The following is an 18008-nucleotide window of genomic DNA, read 5'->3' as shown; positions in this document are numbered from 1 at the left end:
CAGATATCGACTCAATTGATGACTTCTTAAAACGATCAGTTAAATAATCACATGCATTATGAACGTGGCGAATAATTTTTGGAACATGTCATTTAGGGGCCACTGAAAACTAGCGCTGTGCGTGCATTTCTGTCGTACAGTATTTAGCTGAGTTGGTCACCCTTTTTCGAGGACATCCTACCGTGCAAATTTCGTTTTATCTTTTATTTTTTTTTCTCTTTATAATTTTACTTTTTTTACTGTTTTGTTTGTCATGCTTTTAAGACTTTGTTTGATTATGTCCTTGAAATAAATGTTTTTTCTTTCTTTCTTTCTTTCTTTCTTAAAACAAAGAAAAACCTATGCAACATAATATTAAGACGATACACGAAAAAAAATCCACTGCTTGGCGGGCGGAGTCTAATAGCTCGCTATCGCGAACGCGGGTGTGCGCGAAGTCATTCTTGCAAACTCGCCGCGCTGCCGCTGGCCGACTCGGGACAAACATGTATGGAGTCGTCATACAGTTATAATATTGTTATACATTTATTCAATTGTTGATTTATTGGTTTTATTTTCTTGCTTATAAACAAATAATCTTCTTTCCAACAACTACTTAGACATTATTAATAATTATTATTATTTCGTAATGTTTACTTTATTACAAAATAATACAGGTTATAAATAATCTTTAAAATAACAAAAAATATTGTTACTCTGAAAAAATGAAATGGTAATCAATAACGCGGACTACTGAATTGATTTAGATAGAATTTGATGCTGACGTAGATATTACATCATGCCCAGAAATGAAAGGTACTATTTCTGAAAGAAGTTATAAACCCTAATTCTTCTCAGTCAAAGTCAAGAGTGGAAGATATCACTAATACAGTAAAACTGATGCGAAACTTTGGATGTTAATTTGTATATTTTTTTGTTAGTTGTTACTTAATCACGTCAAGACTACATTACCAATTTTGATAAAATATAGCTAATTGCCTGGATTTACACATAGGATACTTTTTATCCGAACTGAACACTTCTGTGGGATAAAACAGGATTCACGATATAACCTAATTCCAAGCGGGCAAAGCCGCGGTCGGAATGATATTTTTTTAAATAGAAAAATTGTTTAAAAAAAAACACAAAATATATTGACGCATGTATTTATTTTTTGCACTCTATTATAATTGTAATTATTCATTACAAATAATCAAAATAAAATAGCCAGAACAAAGTTAGGCCCTGGTAGGGTAGGTAGGCAGGTACAGCAATGTGAGACGAACACTGGCTTATTTATACCAATAATAATGTTTTATAAACATTAAATTAAGTTTACAACAAAAATACATAATATTAGCTAATGTGAAAACGAATCAACCAATCATCCCACAACAATGAAATGTGCACACAAATATTCATCCAAATCGGTTCATGTGATTAGGAGGAGTGACTGCAGCGCCATCTTCCGGGCCCAATTGTGTTTCCAGATCACCCAGGAACTCAATTTAATATACTTACACAAAATTTTTCGAAATTAAAACTCACATTACTATGTAAATATGAATATAAACCTGTTTTAGTACTAAGCAATTTCCCGCACAGGTGTAGTAAGTATAAATGAAATAAATATCAACATCAAATTCTTTATACAACATACTTATCTACCACCTACTAAGAAATGTAATTCTTGAAATTTTTTCGTATTTTTTTTAAATATAATACTACTCCAATGAGCTCCTGTTCCATATCACGTCCGCCATACTTCCACTAAGTTCACCATGATTTTTTATTTCTTTGCACTTTGTTGCTTTTTGCTAAAAATGGAATCATGCGATAAAACCAGTAGAACGTTGATAACATACATTTTTGACTGAATAAAGGTACTTACGAAGGAGTGGGTTCACATTGTGAACAATCAGTGGGTTTATTTTCCTTCTGGATTCCGGATTTCTGAAAAGATTATCTATGCTATAAATGAAAAAAATCTTACACATTCGTTATGTACTTAAAACAGGGGTACATATCAAACATCGTCTATAATACAATTATCATCAAATTTAAAATAAAACCAACTTCTTCATTAATTTGTTCCAATTGTAAGCATTCTTTTTTCTCCAACCTTTATGTTTCTTCTTCTTATTTTCTTTATTGTCCCCATTTGTCTCATTTTGTCTTATCGTGTTGTCACCCTTTTTTACGATTGCGCGAGCGACACAAGTTCCCCGTGTGACGGCCGTAGCGGGAATGACTCGTGCAGCGATCGGGGTAGGAAGGTACAGGGCGGCTCTCGCTATATTGGCTGGTCGCGCGCTAATTTCAAGTATTTCTTGTTTATTTCAAAACCATCGCATATTTCAAAATTCTAAATCGGTAGACGTATAGGTTGTATATTTTATAGTTAATATCCAAAAAGTCGTAACTTTACGTTTGTTATTTTGAAGATGCCAGAGATTATAAAAAAATAACAATGAGAACTTTGTATTTTTTTTCTATCGAGAAAATATCATGGAATCATGTTTCTAAAACGGTAGACGTATTGTGTTACTATTGAACTTTCTTGTCAAGAATTTTCATCACGACAACTTTAATAATATAAAAATTACGAAGGTTTGAAAAGGGCCGTAAATGTTAGAAAAATTAATTCATCACCTTAACTTAGTAGGTATAGCTTATTCATTTAAATAATTACTGAACTAAATTAAATAGATAATTACGTAAGTATAGAAAATATTTCACAATATGCCAATTATTGAAACGGCACTTCTATCATAATAAATTACAAGAACTTTCACAAACTAAAATGAAAGTCAAGTATAAATCTAGCAGTTGCCAATTCATATAAAATATTGTCTTATCGGTTCGTCGATTCAATATTTTTTGTTAGAGATCGTAAACAAAAAGTATATTATAGAAAAACAAACAATTTGAAGCGCATAAATTAAAATTTCCGCCTTGTGATGGTTGAAGCAAATCAAGCATAAATATTATTAGGGGAATGAATTCGAAGTATACATTCAATTCAGTATTCGTGTTGGCTATAAATCATAATTTATTATGCTATGATATTATAGTTCCGGATAGGCAAAGCAAATTAATAGGGCGTGATTATTGTTATTCATAATATAGTTTATTCGATGCATTAAAAGAAGAATGAATGTGAAGTAAAGTAATAACATAATTTTATTTTCTTGTAAGTATGCAACACATTCTCGGTTTATTAAAACATGACAATTGATTAGTACGTTACAAATTGAATAACATTTACAAGCACATAAAGCGTCCATTTAAATTTTCCATAGATAAGTTTATGGATACTGGTGTAAACATTATACTAACATCAATTACTTTATATCACGTCATATTCATTGTACAACGCACTTGAGTTGATTAGTGGAGTGCTCTTTAAGCACTACAATGCCATTAAAATAAATAAACAGCTATCCGAAACAATTTGAAGTGTTAAGTGACCGCGGACTATCAAAAATTACTAGATAGCTGTGACAATAGCGCACTGGTGACTTATGAAGTGATTAAAAGAAAGTACTGACAGCAAAAAAATATGTTAACGGTTTTGTTATTTGAATTTTTCTTAAAGTGTATTTATTTGGGCAGTTGTTTGGTCAGATAGCGATAATGCACTATTTATTCGACATTCTCTTATAATGTAAGGTAATAACAGAAAACATAGACATATAAGACAATAATCTCGTTTCAGCTTATTCCGATCACACTCATTCATAACACGACTATTAAAATAAAGAAATCTAAATAGTATTATTCTATAACGTTACCAATGTAAAGACAATAAACGAATGTTACAGAAGAGCTAAAATAATGATGCGTAGTTTACACAAACTGTATAGTCTCACGGTACACCGCGGCTTTACGCACGCTCTATTACGCCGGGCTGATAGCCACAATCTGGTAACAGCGACTTGACATCTTTATGATGTTTCAAAAACCATTACTAACGACACCTTTTTAGTTACTCGCGATAGGCACGCGGCCCAACTGCGTCTAGACAAAACGGTCGACGTTAATTACTCTGATGCGCGTATATGGAATATTTGGGCATTTTTTAAATGGAATGTATATATATTTATCGTTGGTTCTGCATCCCCGTTACAAAAATGTAGTGCATAAGACTGAAGACAAAGAAAATCCCTCTATTGCACGCCTCATAAGCGAAGCGTTGAGGTGGGTACTACTGTCACTTCGCGCAAAACATCTGATTTTTCAAACTTAAAATGTCTTTATGTATCATACATTGCACTTGTAAGATAATACATACACACACATATTAAGAAAAAACACTATTTTTAACGTTCATGATATTTTTGATGTCATTTTTGTTATTTAAACTAGTTAAAAAACAGTTTAAAAAAGTTCTGTCTTGGACGTCCGTGTGTCTGTATGTGCGGATCCTTTTTCTTGTTAACACGATAGCGACCGAAATACTTTACTAATCGAGTCTTTTTTTCTCTCTTACGCTTGAGTATGCTCAGGAATAGAACCCTTTCATTTTTCAGGGTCTGATTCGATGTGGTTTAATTGTTATTAAATAAACAAAAATAATAATTAATAAATATTTATTAAAAAAAAATTATGAGGCGTGCACTTTTGGATTTTCCAAATTATTTTTTTTTTATTCCAAGACTTGTCGAATAGTCTAATATGACGACGCTGCTTTAATTTTATTCATGAATAAAAATATGCGACCATCCATATTATTATCATGGCTCTATAAATATATTTATAATCATAATGAAATCATAGCTTTTAATTAAAACTAAAGGACCCAGTAAAAGATTATGTGACAGTAGGTATAATTACTTAAGTAATTTTATACTACAGTTTAAGTATTACATAAAATTGCTTTTCACTGGTTGTCATTTTGTCGGCAATAATTGTATCTTGAGAGTTTGCTACATGCATACACTGCGTTGTTTGTCATATTATTTCTTCAGAATTTTGTGAAATATATCTATTATTATTATACCAGAACACTTACAGGACGTATTATACACGGACGAATATTTTAAAAATAATCACTGTAAGGCAATATTGTTCAGTAGGTATTAAATAATACAAGAATTCACTCCTCACTTTAGTTCTTCTACTTCTTAGTGTATTGGTTCTTGATTTTTTTATTCTTAGTCTTCTAGCCTGTTCCTATCCAAGGAAAACTGTACGTCTCACAGGTAAGCACTCACCCATTTCCTTCAACCTGCAAACTATAAAAATTGAACTTTATTGGCTTCAAACGAAGCATCACTACATATTTAAAAATGAATTCTGAAATGAAATCAATACGTCTGAACGTTTTGTGGGCGAGGAACGGCGCGTTATGAGCACATAAATCTCTGAGGCTACACCCTGGGCCCTGGCCCACCACCCCAGTGTAGAGCACGTCATATTATGTTGCAGATACGAAACACTATTTCTACAAATAATGCGAATTCATTGCGAATAGCCAGTATGAAATTATTGCATTTTCAAAAAAGAGAAAAAATACCTGATATTACTTAGGTATATTATATCTGTTTTTGACTTTAAAATATTTTTAGCATTTAATAACGGTATACAAATTTGGTAGAAGCAATGTTAAGCTTAGTATTTTAAAAAAAAAACAACATACAGCTGTATAGGCAAAACTCTACATTTGTAATTCACAATTAAATAGTATTGAATCTACTATAATCAACTTTCCAGTACGAAATAATTATTAAGAAATCGCCTTATTATAATCGTATAAATCTTAATTTAATCAAAGGATCATCGTTGGTTGTTAATTAATTTACAATAAATTCTCAGACGAGGCTCCATTCTGTTTCGTGGAACTAGCGATCTATCTTATTTTATCGCCTATCAAAATACGCTTATAGTTGCAATTTGTTAATATATTATTGATATTTCGTATAAAATGATGGGTGCAGGGACGTGAGTCGGTTACTAGGAAAAGCTTACACATTCGTTCGACAGATATGAGCAGCGTGGCCTGTTATATTTTATCGGAAGTAACGGCTTCTAACGTACGGCCAATTTCATAATGCCCTGCCCGCCCGCTGCGAATGTGCCTCACTTATCAATTTGATATCTCGATCTGGGAAAATAATGCCTTAACGATGAATGTCAGATCGATAATGCTGAATCGCGACTCGATGGTTTATGGCACATTTTCGGATTGGATTCAAAATATCCTAGTATAATAGATATGCTTCATAATTTCATTGTAAATTTATAAATTGTCTTTATGGAACATTTTTTACATGTATTAAAGCTAAACAACCTTAAACCCTTAATTAAATGTAATGTAATTAGACTAATTTATACACAATATTGTAGGAAGACAATTATCCAAATAAAAATTTCAAATCATCTATTAACAGTCCACAAATATTTAGACGTAATCCATAACGGAAGACATGACAGCATTAGTACAGAATAGTAAAACAGACGTCAAATAAGTCATCAGTGTGTCAGTTAACTCAATTACATAGAGATCAACACACGACTTCTGTGCATGATTAACTCTTAATTTGTACGTTCAAAATTTGACCCTATCCCAAAGGCATAACTTCTATATTAGCATTGTACGCTCTCTATCCCGATAATCCACCTCCATAAATCATTTAATAACGCAAATGTACAGCCACACATTGAGCTGTTCCTTCCGCAGAAGAAGACGAATGGGATATACAAACAAAAATGATCCTTAGAAAACGCTTGAGAAGATATTAAGTTACTTTAGCACAGAAAATCATATGTCATTGAAGAAGTTTTAGTAAGGAATACCAATTTAAAAGTGTAACATGTAACATGGAAACGTACACTTTAAAATAGTTTTCAGTGATATTATGACTAAAGAGTGTTTTCATATAACTCAAAGGGTAACGATATTATTAATGATTCGCGTTCGGGTACAGCTTGTGTCATGGACCGCTGTCAACCCTTGACATTTAGGACAAGTTTGACATATCACAAAAATATTTTGACCGAAGCTCGTCGTAACTCGTAATATTTTCATCAAGATATAGAATTGGAATACACTAAATCTTTAAAACACTTCATTAGCACAGTGTTAATAGGTACGATTATACATAATTAATAAACATTTGTCAACAGAGATGTTACTATTTGGAGCGTCAAAAACCATTGGCAACATTTGAATATGTACGTTATTAATAATATATCCATTAAGCTTAACCGGAAAGTGGTCGTTAAAAGTGGATGATATCAGGCCATAAAAATAAAATATTAATAATTTAGTGACAGGAGTTTAACAGACGACCGCTTATCGCCTCCATTAACATTAACACAACCTTATTTTGGCCATTTTATATGCACGTGTTTCTTAAACAAGCTTCAATAAATATTTGTTGATGGGAAACGTTTTACGTAGCATATCCCGTTTTAATATAGGGTGATATAAAATGTTATTTATGGGTCTATAATACATAAGTTTAATAAAGAAATACACTAAATATTATAATCAATATCTACTTACTATTTACCTAAAAAGATTTCGATTATAGATATCTCGTGTGACGAAATAATAAATTTAACATGAGCTTGATCATCAATTCTATTTCGAAAGTCAGTTATAAAACACTATTGTATTTTGACGAACGTCAATAACAAATTTCAAAAAAACGGAGCTACGCTTCACTGCATAACTAAAGTCGAAAACTGTAATAAAAAGATTCTCGTAATCAACGAGGTGATCTACTTCCCAATCGCAATATTAAATCGTGAACAAAAAGATAGTTAATATTTTTAAATGTTTTCAACGAGGCTGCAAGTGCGGCATTGCATATAACAAAAGCATGACATCAACTCCCAAAAAACCAAAAGCCGTAGTTTTTATTGTAAGAAGTTATCTAAGAAATAATGATCTATCGAGGAAGCGGTCACAGTTGACTGTCCATACAGATCATCCATAGATTCATTATACGTAAAAAGCAAGGAAATTAATGATTTTAATTTTTTTAATTTAATTTTTCCACAAAAACACGGGAAGCGCAACGCTTTAATCGATTCCAGTCCATGCCATGATTACAAGGCGTTCGATTAACTGAAATTATATGGCGACATGGTTTTATGTATTGTTAATTTAACCTTCGATTACCGAAAATAAAAACTAATAGTAAAGTTGTTTTATTGTCTTAAATTTGTCATTATTATCAAAGACTATGAGGAAGTCGTTTCAAGGTGAGCAATTGATAATTTTTCTTTGTAATTCCAATAAGAAACGGCCCCAGCTATTATTGATGTAATTATAAGTTTTTTTATGTTATAAAAATAACATACTAGATTACTTACCTATGCTAGCAAAACAAAACATTACACGTTTCAAATTGGCATTAGACAAGCCACGTATGATGTATTCAGCTTGTTCGCATCAAAAATTAATGTCAAACGAAAAGATGGGGCCACTCTGCAAAATTTATCTCACATCTCCACTCTACCAATGACAAGAAAACTGTTACGGTTTGCAACGGTCTGAGTGTAACATTAAAAATTCAAGTCGTCTTACCCACTTGTGTGAGGGATTGCCGCATATTCGCCCTTGGACAGCATTTATATTTCCTTTGATTTGAACGATATAGCCGCCAAAAGGTATCAAATATTCACAGAAAAACACTTCGCGTTCTTTGACATTTTGTACATTGTATCTTATTTTGATCTTGAGTATGTGTTCACCATTCAATATTTAACATGTTACTTACCTATCTTTTTATGTCAGTTCACATTCATTTCAAAATAAAATCACACAATTCTATTGTATTAAAATTACTTTCAAATTCCACCACAAAAAAGGCAATTGGAAATGACAATACAATTAGCGTACATAACACGATAACATTGCCATTTCCCAATTACCCGGTATACATTATTGGGATAGGTTTAAATTTATATGATAAGCCGTCAATTTTGCGTTACATGTTCTGTTAGTCATGAACAGTGATAATATTATTGGAACCTATTTAAACAAAAACATATTTTGTACCTAACACCTGACAACATAACTAATGAAACTTCCTCGAGTAAAATAAACGATGTGACCTTTGTTGTATGAATATAATGGCGTTGACGAACCCGATATTTCCGTTTGATATTGTACCTGTTTATTATGCGTTTAGTACAATCGGTAACAAAATTCATGGACCGGTATTGAACAACTATGATTGGAAAATACGATATAAATGCGTATTATCATAGTTTTGTATCATGTGAGGTCTTTTCGGCGTCTATTTAAACGCAATTAACCTAGATTACGACGGTATTAAGTCGTAAAGTGATACTATGTCTATATTGCCTACGAATTTAATGGAACATTTTATGACTAGAATACAATACCGTAGCGGATAAATACATGTGAAACCTACATATCTATATACATAATGTAAGAACATAAAATAGAATAAATTTAATTAAAAAACATGAACAATTTTGTCCCTCCAGTTTTTTGTCTGGTTCAATGTAGAAGTAATTAGTAAATTAATAAATCTTAAAATTTATTGTCTTTTGGAGTGTACTTGGAGGCAAGGTGGCAACCACAGTGTCCGGCCTATTGTCACGGACCACTGCATTCTCTGCTACACCACAAGCCCTTTTACAATTTTATTTTAAAACCTTAACCTTAACCTTATCAAAATTTTATGAATTCCTGTGTTATAATCAACAAGATTTATTTTAATGCAGTATTTAAAATATTGCCATTATTAATTATTTGCATTGTATAAAATAATCATCAAGCCACTGATATAAATGTACTTGTAAGCGTTCGAAGTATTATCGCTACAGACCAATTATTTCAAGGCAGCCTGTAATATGAAAGGATGTGAAATAAAAGAAGAGGATAAAGGCTATGTGTGAATTTTATTTTTTTAAATTATATAAACACCAAACTATCCATATTTTCCCAGCTGTATAAAGAGCATTTAAATGTATGAAAATAAGACAAAAAGTAAAATAACGACATGGCTTAAATAATGATTGGCCAGGTCCATAAGTGTAATAACATAAACAACAAAAACTAGAGCACTTTATGTCGATGTTACATGCTCCACTTATCGGTTATCATTCACAGGACAGCAATGCGCATACCTCGGACGTTCTTGGCGTAATTGCTTGTATTCTTAACATGTCTTTTTTTCACCTTCATCATAATTAATTACGCGATTTTATCTCGCTCAAAATAAACCCTTATCTTAGAAGAAATCTTTATATGAAATTATTTTCGTTTATTAGATCGTAATCTTGCGTTAAGTTCCGATTATATCTTTACAGCAAAACGTTGCTTAAAAATTTCTGTACCTATGTACATTATTATTTAATCGCAAATGTGAAATTGAATTTTGTTGGTTTACGACCTTTCATGAAATGTTTTGATTGCTGGTCCGCAACTACAGCGCCTTCGGTGTAGTAACAAGGGTAAATAAATTTAACAGAAAATTAACTTAAATCTTGAAGACGGTGCTCATTTAAAAAGTTCGTATCGATGTAACACCCTCCGAAAGTTTTAATTTCATCACATGTGGAGGTAAACAATATTCTCTTTCCACATCATTAAACAATTTGTGTAGGATTAGAAACTGAAGTAAAATACATTTTGTGTGGGTACGTCATAAGGGTTAATTTTCTTTTGATGGAGTAGAGTTAGGGATCAGACGGCGGGTCGGCGCGTGCGCAGATCAGTTGTTATTGACAAATCGAAGGACGGAGAACATGTCGGTTTTGACGGCTTCCGTTTCATAAAGTTTAATGACGTGGTTGACCCAGCTTTGTTTGCTTAACTTTACTTCACAACTGAACCATTCATAGTCCTTCTGGTTGACTATTAATTGCTTTTAACATTGAATGTTATTTTAACCCGTGTACAAAACTAACGCACAATTTATAATTTAGGCATTCAACATTCAACCACCTATCTCTTCTAAACTCATCTTATTACGTAGATACCTCGATATTTATTATAATGTATTATTGAGCTTAAGACAGTTCAAAGTTACTTTGTTATATTTATTGAAATGTTTTCTTCTGGGCTATAATGTTTGCATTATTTATTTACAATGCATGCGTCAACGCATATTTGCGCACTAACATATTCAGTTGATGTATAGCATTGCCAAGTTATTGTTGGCATTAATCGTCTTTAAAATATGCACTAAATTATGTATTAACGTTCTTATCATCTCAGACAGTAATAACGAACGTAATTTAGTGTCACAGAACGTTTAATTATCGGTACCTATATCCGAAAGCAATGTGCTACAGAAACATCAAGTCGGCTTAATCAGAGGATCACATCTCACAATATACGGCCAGTCGACGAGTGAGATCTGACACGAAATTCCCTAAAAATAATATTTAAAATGGTAATGGGCCCTCGGCTTCATAAATTGCCGCGCCATATGTCCCTGTGTTGCACCTACTGTATACATAAATATGTCAAATATTGAGAAGACTGCCGCTACAACTGTAGAGGACTTGAAATTTTGATACTTGTCCTTTGATTTCTATCTTTTTTCTAAGTTATTTTTAATCACTTGAATAGTAATTCATCTGCATAGAACTACTAATTAAGATTGGTGCTTCGATTTGTATCGAAGTGTGAAATACGAATTTTAAAGTGTTCACTTGTTGCCACGATCAAAACTGTTTGGTAGCGCTATACATGCGCACTTGTATAGTTAGCTGCGGCACGAGTCAAATAGTATTTTTGACACCTACAATTTTGCGTTTCCGGAGATTAGTTAAGACGAAAATAGTTACTTCATAATTTTATGCTTCATCTCCTGGGATTTAAAATAAATGTGCACATAATGCGTAAATAGACCTTTTCGTTACAAGAATTTGTCTGTCATGTTTGTTTATAGTGGTATAGTATGTAGGAACACAATTCGCAGACAGGTAACACCAAAGTTCAGTGACACAAAGGTCGTCGTCGATCGATAGACTCACGCGCACCGAACACAGATGGCGAATAGAATGTAAAACAGACAATAAATATGCTTGCAAGTGTGACATTATTAGTTCGAAACAGTAACCACACTTTCAAAATAAAATAACTAGATGAATTATGATAATAATACTTGCACCTAAATTATATGAGCTTTTTTTGTCGATTAATTATGTAGAGTTATTAATTTCAATAATTACTTATTAAACTTTAATTTACCTGCTTAACTGCTTTATGTGTTACTTTATAATTAACTTTACTTTTTAGATAAGTACTCTACCAAACTTGAAATTTACTATAAAGTTCAAGTTTGGTAGAGTAGGTACTTATTATAATCAAAACTTTCATTTCGTAGCGCTAGAAATTAAAATAGCAATATCATAATAAATATGCATACGTTATTTTTTAAGGAAAACTGATAAATTACTTGATAAAGAATAACAGGTTAGAAATCAAAAATATTGAAACTACCAGTGATATTAGGTGCATGGCAATATGCCATGTTTGCTGTTTTGTTTGGTCAGAAACAATATTTATTTTTAATTGTTAGTTGTTCGATGAAAAATATTTAGAAGCAAGATATTTAGAAAAAAAAGAATCTCGTCTGTTAACAGCCATGTGTAAACCACTATAAATAATTGATTCCGTCGCTGCTCAAATAAAAACTAGAAAAGCACTTGCTGATTAATTTATGCTATTATTGAATTTCTTTTTTATTCATTGCAGTATATATTTATTACATTGAATTTTATAAATACAAGATATGAAATTAGGCCAAAAGGTCTCTTTGCATACCATATGCTTTGCCGCGTGCATTTTAATATATTCAAATAAATGTTGAGGTGAGGAAAAGTACCAGTTGTATGTTAGGAATATAAAGAACGTAATTTTGGTTGTAATCATTTATTTTTAAAACTATGGAATTAGAATAAATTAATGTACAAAACTATAAACAAAAATAAAAAGTCTTAATGTAAACAACTTGAAGTTCATGCATAATACCACAAATAAGTAAAATATATTTCAAAAAAATTTAGAAACCAAAAAGAGAAATGTTTAATTAATTTTACCAATATCGTACTTAAGAAGCTGTTATTGGGGTCTAAAGTATGACCAAAGAAAACAATAAATCGTAATGACAGCGCACCCCCTGGGCACCCTCGGAAGCTCGCTATTTTGGACTATAAATAAATGCATAGATGGATTGATAAATATAAATATTAGGGGCGAAACGAAGAAAAACAATGTTTATGAAACTGGTGTCGTTCGCATCATAATAGTGAGTTACGACTTCCGACGCCTGCCAACATATGGCTCTACGAGGCTTGGCAATTTTTTCTGCGTCTCGTAGCATCTCCTGATAAACGCTATTGTTATCGCAAGATCGGAATAGATTAGCCATAGACACGTTTTGTAACGAAATACCTTCGAAGGGTTCTGGTTTTAAAACATACACCCAGTGGTATTGTCCCACATATCAGTGTTGCTAATGAGCCGATACGCGGAGCACACGTTTAATAATTACTGTGAGACAGTGAGACGGGACATCGTCTGTCACGGCGGGTCCATCACAAATAAATTTTCTGAATATAATAAGATCAAGAGAGTTGAGCATGCGTGTAGCGGGCGCGAGCCATCGCGACAGACGGGACGTTAGTCACGACGGCTATACTTAGACGATTGCATTGTCTTCTGAAATATCTATTAATGATTATTGACAAGGGATCGGCACGCGAATTCTTCTCGCGATAGGTGCGTCGAACTGCTATTAATATATTTTATATGCGAATGCAGCGCGACGGGCGTAGTGAGTATGCGACAAACGGCCGTTAATCACAAGCACTTACAAGCTCTGACTGAAGACATGTTCTTATAACGACTCGGGGGAGGAGAGCGGCTATTTAGATTGCTCGTAAATTAAAAACATATTGTAATAGATGGTTAGAGTGTAATGGGTCTTAATCTTTACCAAAGAAAATTGCAAAATAATTCATCAACACTTAATGACATAAAATCTAAATAGTTGAGCATTCAATAATAAATAAAAATCAAAGTCGTGATTCTGGTCCAGTCTTAATGAGAAAATACAACATGAGCCGATTTCATTAACAGTCCTAACAAATAAACGAATTCACGTCAAAATTGCAAACTGAAAGTACAAATTGATACAATTCGACAATTGATTACAATATGCACACAGTGCACTATCGCGTCCACAAACACAGACGAGCAGTCAACCGGCCGACATCGATTCATATCGAGCGACGGCAGCTTTTCATTTTGTATGTTAAATTAAATTTCCATGAAACAAGATTGAATTTTTCGCAATCAGCACGAGCGAGACCGAAATGAACTTATGTAATTGTATCCTACAGCTGTATACTTACAGGAACTGTATTGTGCTCTTTCATTTATGTGCAATTAACACAAATTATCGCTGCTATTGATGATCAAAATTTCAATTAATGGGTATGAACGGATTCTTGGTGCAATAAATATTCTTATTAGTTTAGACACCGTACCTAATTAAAAGTTAATGCCATTTCATATTAATAGGTAATAGCCACTAGAAATCGGCGAAAGTTTATTGCTGAGAAAGGAATTGATTAATTAACCAATAATATCTAATATATTATTATTTAGTATAATAATACTTGCAGTAATTAGAAAAATTTATACTTACACTTTTAATTACAATGTGGAACGACCGATATTCCTTCCCACGGACCGCAGGTTGATAATCATAAACACACGAGGTTCATAAACCAATCGTTGCGTAGTGTCTGATAGAACGCGACCACAGCCCTGCTGCAGTTAGGTAGTATCGGCTTAGCTAATTTACAATTTAATTATCAAGCTGGATGATGCATCGTTAGCGCGCGCCAAACCGAGTTTATGCGACTAATCAATTGTTTGACGCGGCCACTGCAATCACTCGCCGCACGACGCTCGTCCGAACCCGCTCCACCTGTGCACTTCATTGGTATTTTACTAATCAAACTGAATATTTAAACGTTACTCATCCCACTACATAAATGGAGCGTACAAAGACCGCTTTACATCATGTATTCGCCTAGGACTCGTGACCAATGTTCTAACTTGTCATACGGCATACATATGTATTAAACAATTAAGTGTTTCATATTAGTTTTTGATTATCTTATTAGGCCTATTAAATGCATTTGTTATAAAAAATATATAAAATCGAATAGAGGCAGACACTTGGATAGTCTAATCGGGAGAACAATGCGGCGGCTTGTCGCGCTCGTGCTGATTAAATATAGCTCAGATTCTATCAAGAGAACGGCTTGATTGGTTGCTATGGATTTATACGCTAAATATTCGACAGGTGCCAAGTGTGTCGATCGCAAAGTTCGATGACTAACAATGTCCCAAATTATATTTCAAATGTCAAATAATTTGAGCATCTCGCCCGCTCCCCGCGCGGGTCACATCTACACTCCACGCTCGGCTGATCTCAATATATCTTTATTGTGTACCTGTTCCACTCAATATCGCTTTATAAATCGCAGATCTGCTAACAGAACTAAGCTAATTAGCATTTTATACTGACAAATAGTTTCACGATGGTAAGTTATTATGAAGTAGGTGTGTAGTTGAAGTTAAATACGAGTACAACTTAGATTACAAAAATCACAATAGATATTTAATTTGTGAAAATCTTATAAGAATACTGAAAATAACTAATTAGGGTAAGGTTGCTCAAGTCGTACCACGGCGTTAGTCGTACCCCACCAATATCTCGTCTGATACCATTGAATTGGGCCATCTAGTGTTGTTAACGTGAACTATTTAGTCGCGCGAGCAAGCGTAAACAAGTGGTCAGGCGGTCGGCTTCGTGCAGCGAAAATAATTCAAAAAGTAAGTTTTTTATCACTTTTCATGTAAAATTAACGACTCATTCATAAGCTTTTTACGGCAGGAATGTTATCTTTATATTTTGTCTTTGTTAACAACGATTTTTAATGCTTATCAGTCAATCGTTTGGGCATACTCAAACAGGAGAAAATTTTTAGGTTGTGTTAGTAATTTTATTTTTCAACCTCAAAGATAAGTATGCTTAAGTCGTACCTGTTAAAAATTCTTTACTTGTACTTCTATTTAGGTCTAAGATTTTGTTATTCACTAAAATAATTACCAAATAATATGCTTAAGTTAATCTCAGACTGAATTATTTGTAATTTTAACTTACTTAAAATTGATCTCTTATTATTAAGAATTTTTCTATATAGTTTATTATATCTTCACTAAAGTGTATTTTCTAAGTACGACTTAGGCTGTATGTGGTACGAATTAGGCAACTAGGCGCCTTAATCGTACCGAAGGTATGTTTTTGAAAAACGTTAAAATATATATTTTAATATTAACATTGTAAGTTTCTGTGATTTTTTAATAATAGACAACTAAATAAAGATTCAGTAAATGTGGATTATTTTGTATTATTTCAATTGTCGTGAATATTATAGCATAATTTCCTTAGGGGGTACGACTTGAGCAACCTTACCCTAGTAAGGCAAATAAATCAATTTCGAGGAAGCAATTTAAACATACGGAGATCCACATGTGGTGGATATTCGACAGTTTCATTTTGAAGACTCGCGCCTACGTTTCAAAGCAATGCGATGCAAATGCATAATGTAAATACGAAAAAGTTATCTGCCTAAATGCGTAATTATCATCGTTATACTTGGAAGTTTCAATATGAACGAAATCGCGACTTATTATAAAGGATGAATTATCTCTAATAATTTACGGTTGACTTAACTACCTGCAATGTATACCTAGTCTATGACCGCTTTGTATACGTACTTTCAAATGCTAACAACATACAATACCTATACGTATGTTATTTAATAATACTCAAATACGTAAATATTCTTGTGGCCTTGTTTTTAACTCTATCTAGGTACTTCGTATTTGCGTTGGGTATCGGTGGAAAGTCGCATCACAAATATCTACATTCATAACACAATCTACCACAATTTGCTAATCCCACACTGCTACCGTTACATAAGACAGCTGAGTTGAATATAAATGTAAAACACAATAAATTTCATGCCCCGTAGGAAATGAATATTCATCACGAAATCGCCATGCATAATATTCTCTTTTGCTACAGAATGTTGTGTTCTCTACAAACAGTGGGGAATGTTAAGAAACTAAACTCTATCCTGTAGGCGTATCGGTTACAATTCGCCTGAAGAGCGCGCAACAGCAAAGAGCGAGTCGGCGCTTCACCGGGCGCGCTCTCGTAAATTTCAACATATAGTAAAGTGATTTACGAATAATTGTTGTGTTGGCGTATAACTAGAGAAATCTTTCCGCTGTTTGCCGTCGGTTAATTTATATTATGAGGCTTAGGTAATTCGCGAGCCGCGAGTAATTGGTCTACAGAACAATAGCTTTTGTCATATGCTTATCTTGATATAACGTGTCTTAGCTTTCAATATGTTCATGGAATTCTGCTGAATGATACAACTTGTTATAATTTACTCGTTCATAATTGTATCGATTTGTAAGTAAATCTTAATATAATTCCTTATACAGAATCACGTTTTAGTTGAGTAAAATTTGCTTTTTATTTTTATTAATGAATCGTTTAAACAGCTTCACTTTTGTTGAAAATTAGGTACCTAGTGTCCCTTGTATATAAGTTATATCTGATAGTATAACAAGCAGGTACAGTAACAAATACGTACGTTTAGAATATGGTAAAATTTAAACGTCTATTGTTGCCAACAATAAAGTGTTACCCATCTTAATAGAAACATGTGTTTATCGTAACATGCGAATCGGCCTAAAACGAATTAGTTCTCGCACAATGCAATTTGAATGCATATTACACAACGGACGAGCTACGAGCGCTTTTTATTGCGGCATCGTGAGATCTTATCTTGAAACTGCCACTTCCAGCAGGCAAATTTCAGATTCTCTCCCACGTACTTCCAATTTCACGACTTACCGTCTTCGCAATAAAGGTCACAACGGCATAACTGAACTACGACTGAACTAGTGTGCGTTTGAATACAAACGTCAAATA

At 33.0% G+C, this 18008-nt stretch overlaps 2 long non-coding RNA genes across 11 annotated transcripts in view; both read right to left on the bottom strand.

Moving 5' to 3' along the window:
• LOC149490469 (uncharacterized) overlaps positions 1-18008 on the bottom strand; it is a 186355-nt gene that overhangs the window by 125782 nt on the left and 42565 nt on the right. The gene's annotated exons all lie outside the window — the stretch shown is intronic.
• Positions 360-2615, bottom strand: LOC149490470 (uncharacterized). The gene is made up of 3 exons (XR_016316860.1): positions 2056-2615; positions 1871-1932; positions 360-1796 (listed from the first exon to the last, which is right to left on the bottom strand). It is a non-coding gene; the product is annotated as an uncharacterized LOC149490470 (long non-coding RNA).

The sequence above is a fragment of the Colias philodice genome, chromosome 2, assembly GCF_061535455.1.
Source record: "Colias philodice isolate Cphi_HAF_F1 chromosome 2, ilColPhil1 Martin Lab GWU primary, whole genome shotgun sequence".
Classification (NCBI taxonomy): Eukaryota; Metazoa; Arthropoda; class Insecta; order Lepidoptera; family Pieridae; genus Colias; species Colias philodice.
Note: the sequence above shows the minus strand (reverse complement) of the source record. Positions and strands in the feature narration are given on the sequence as shown.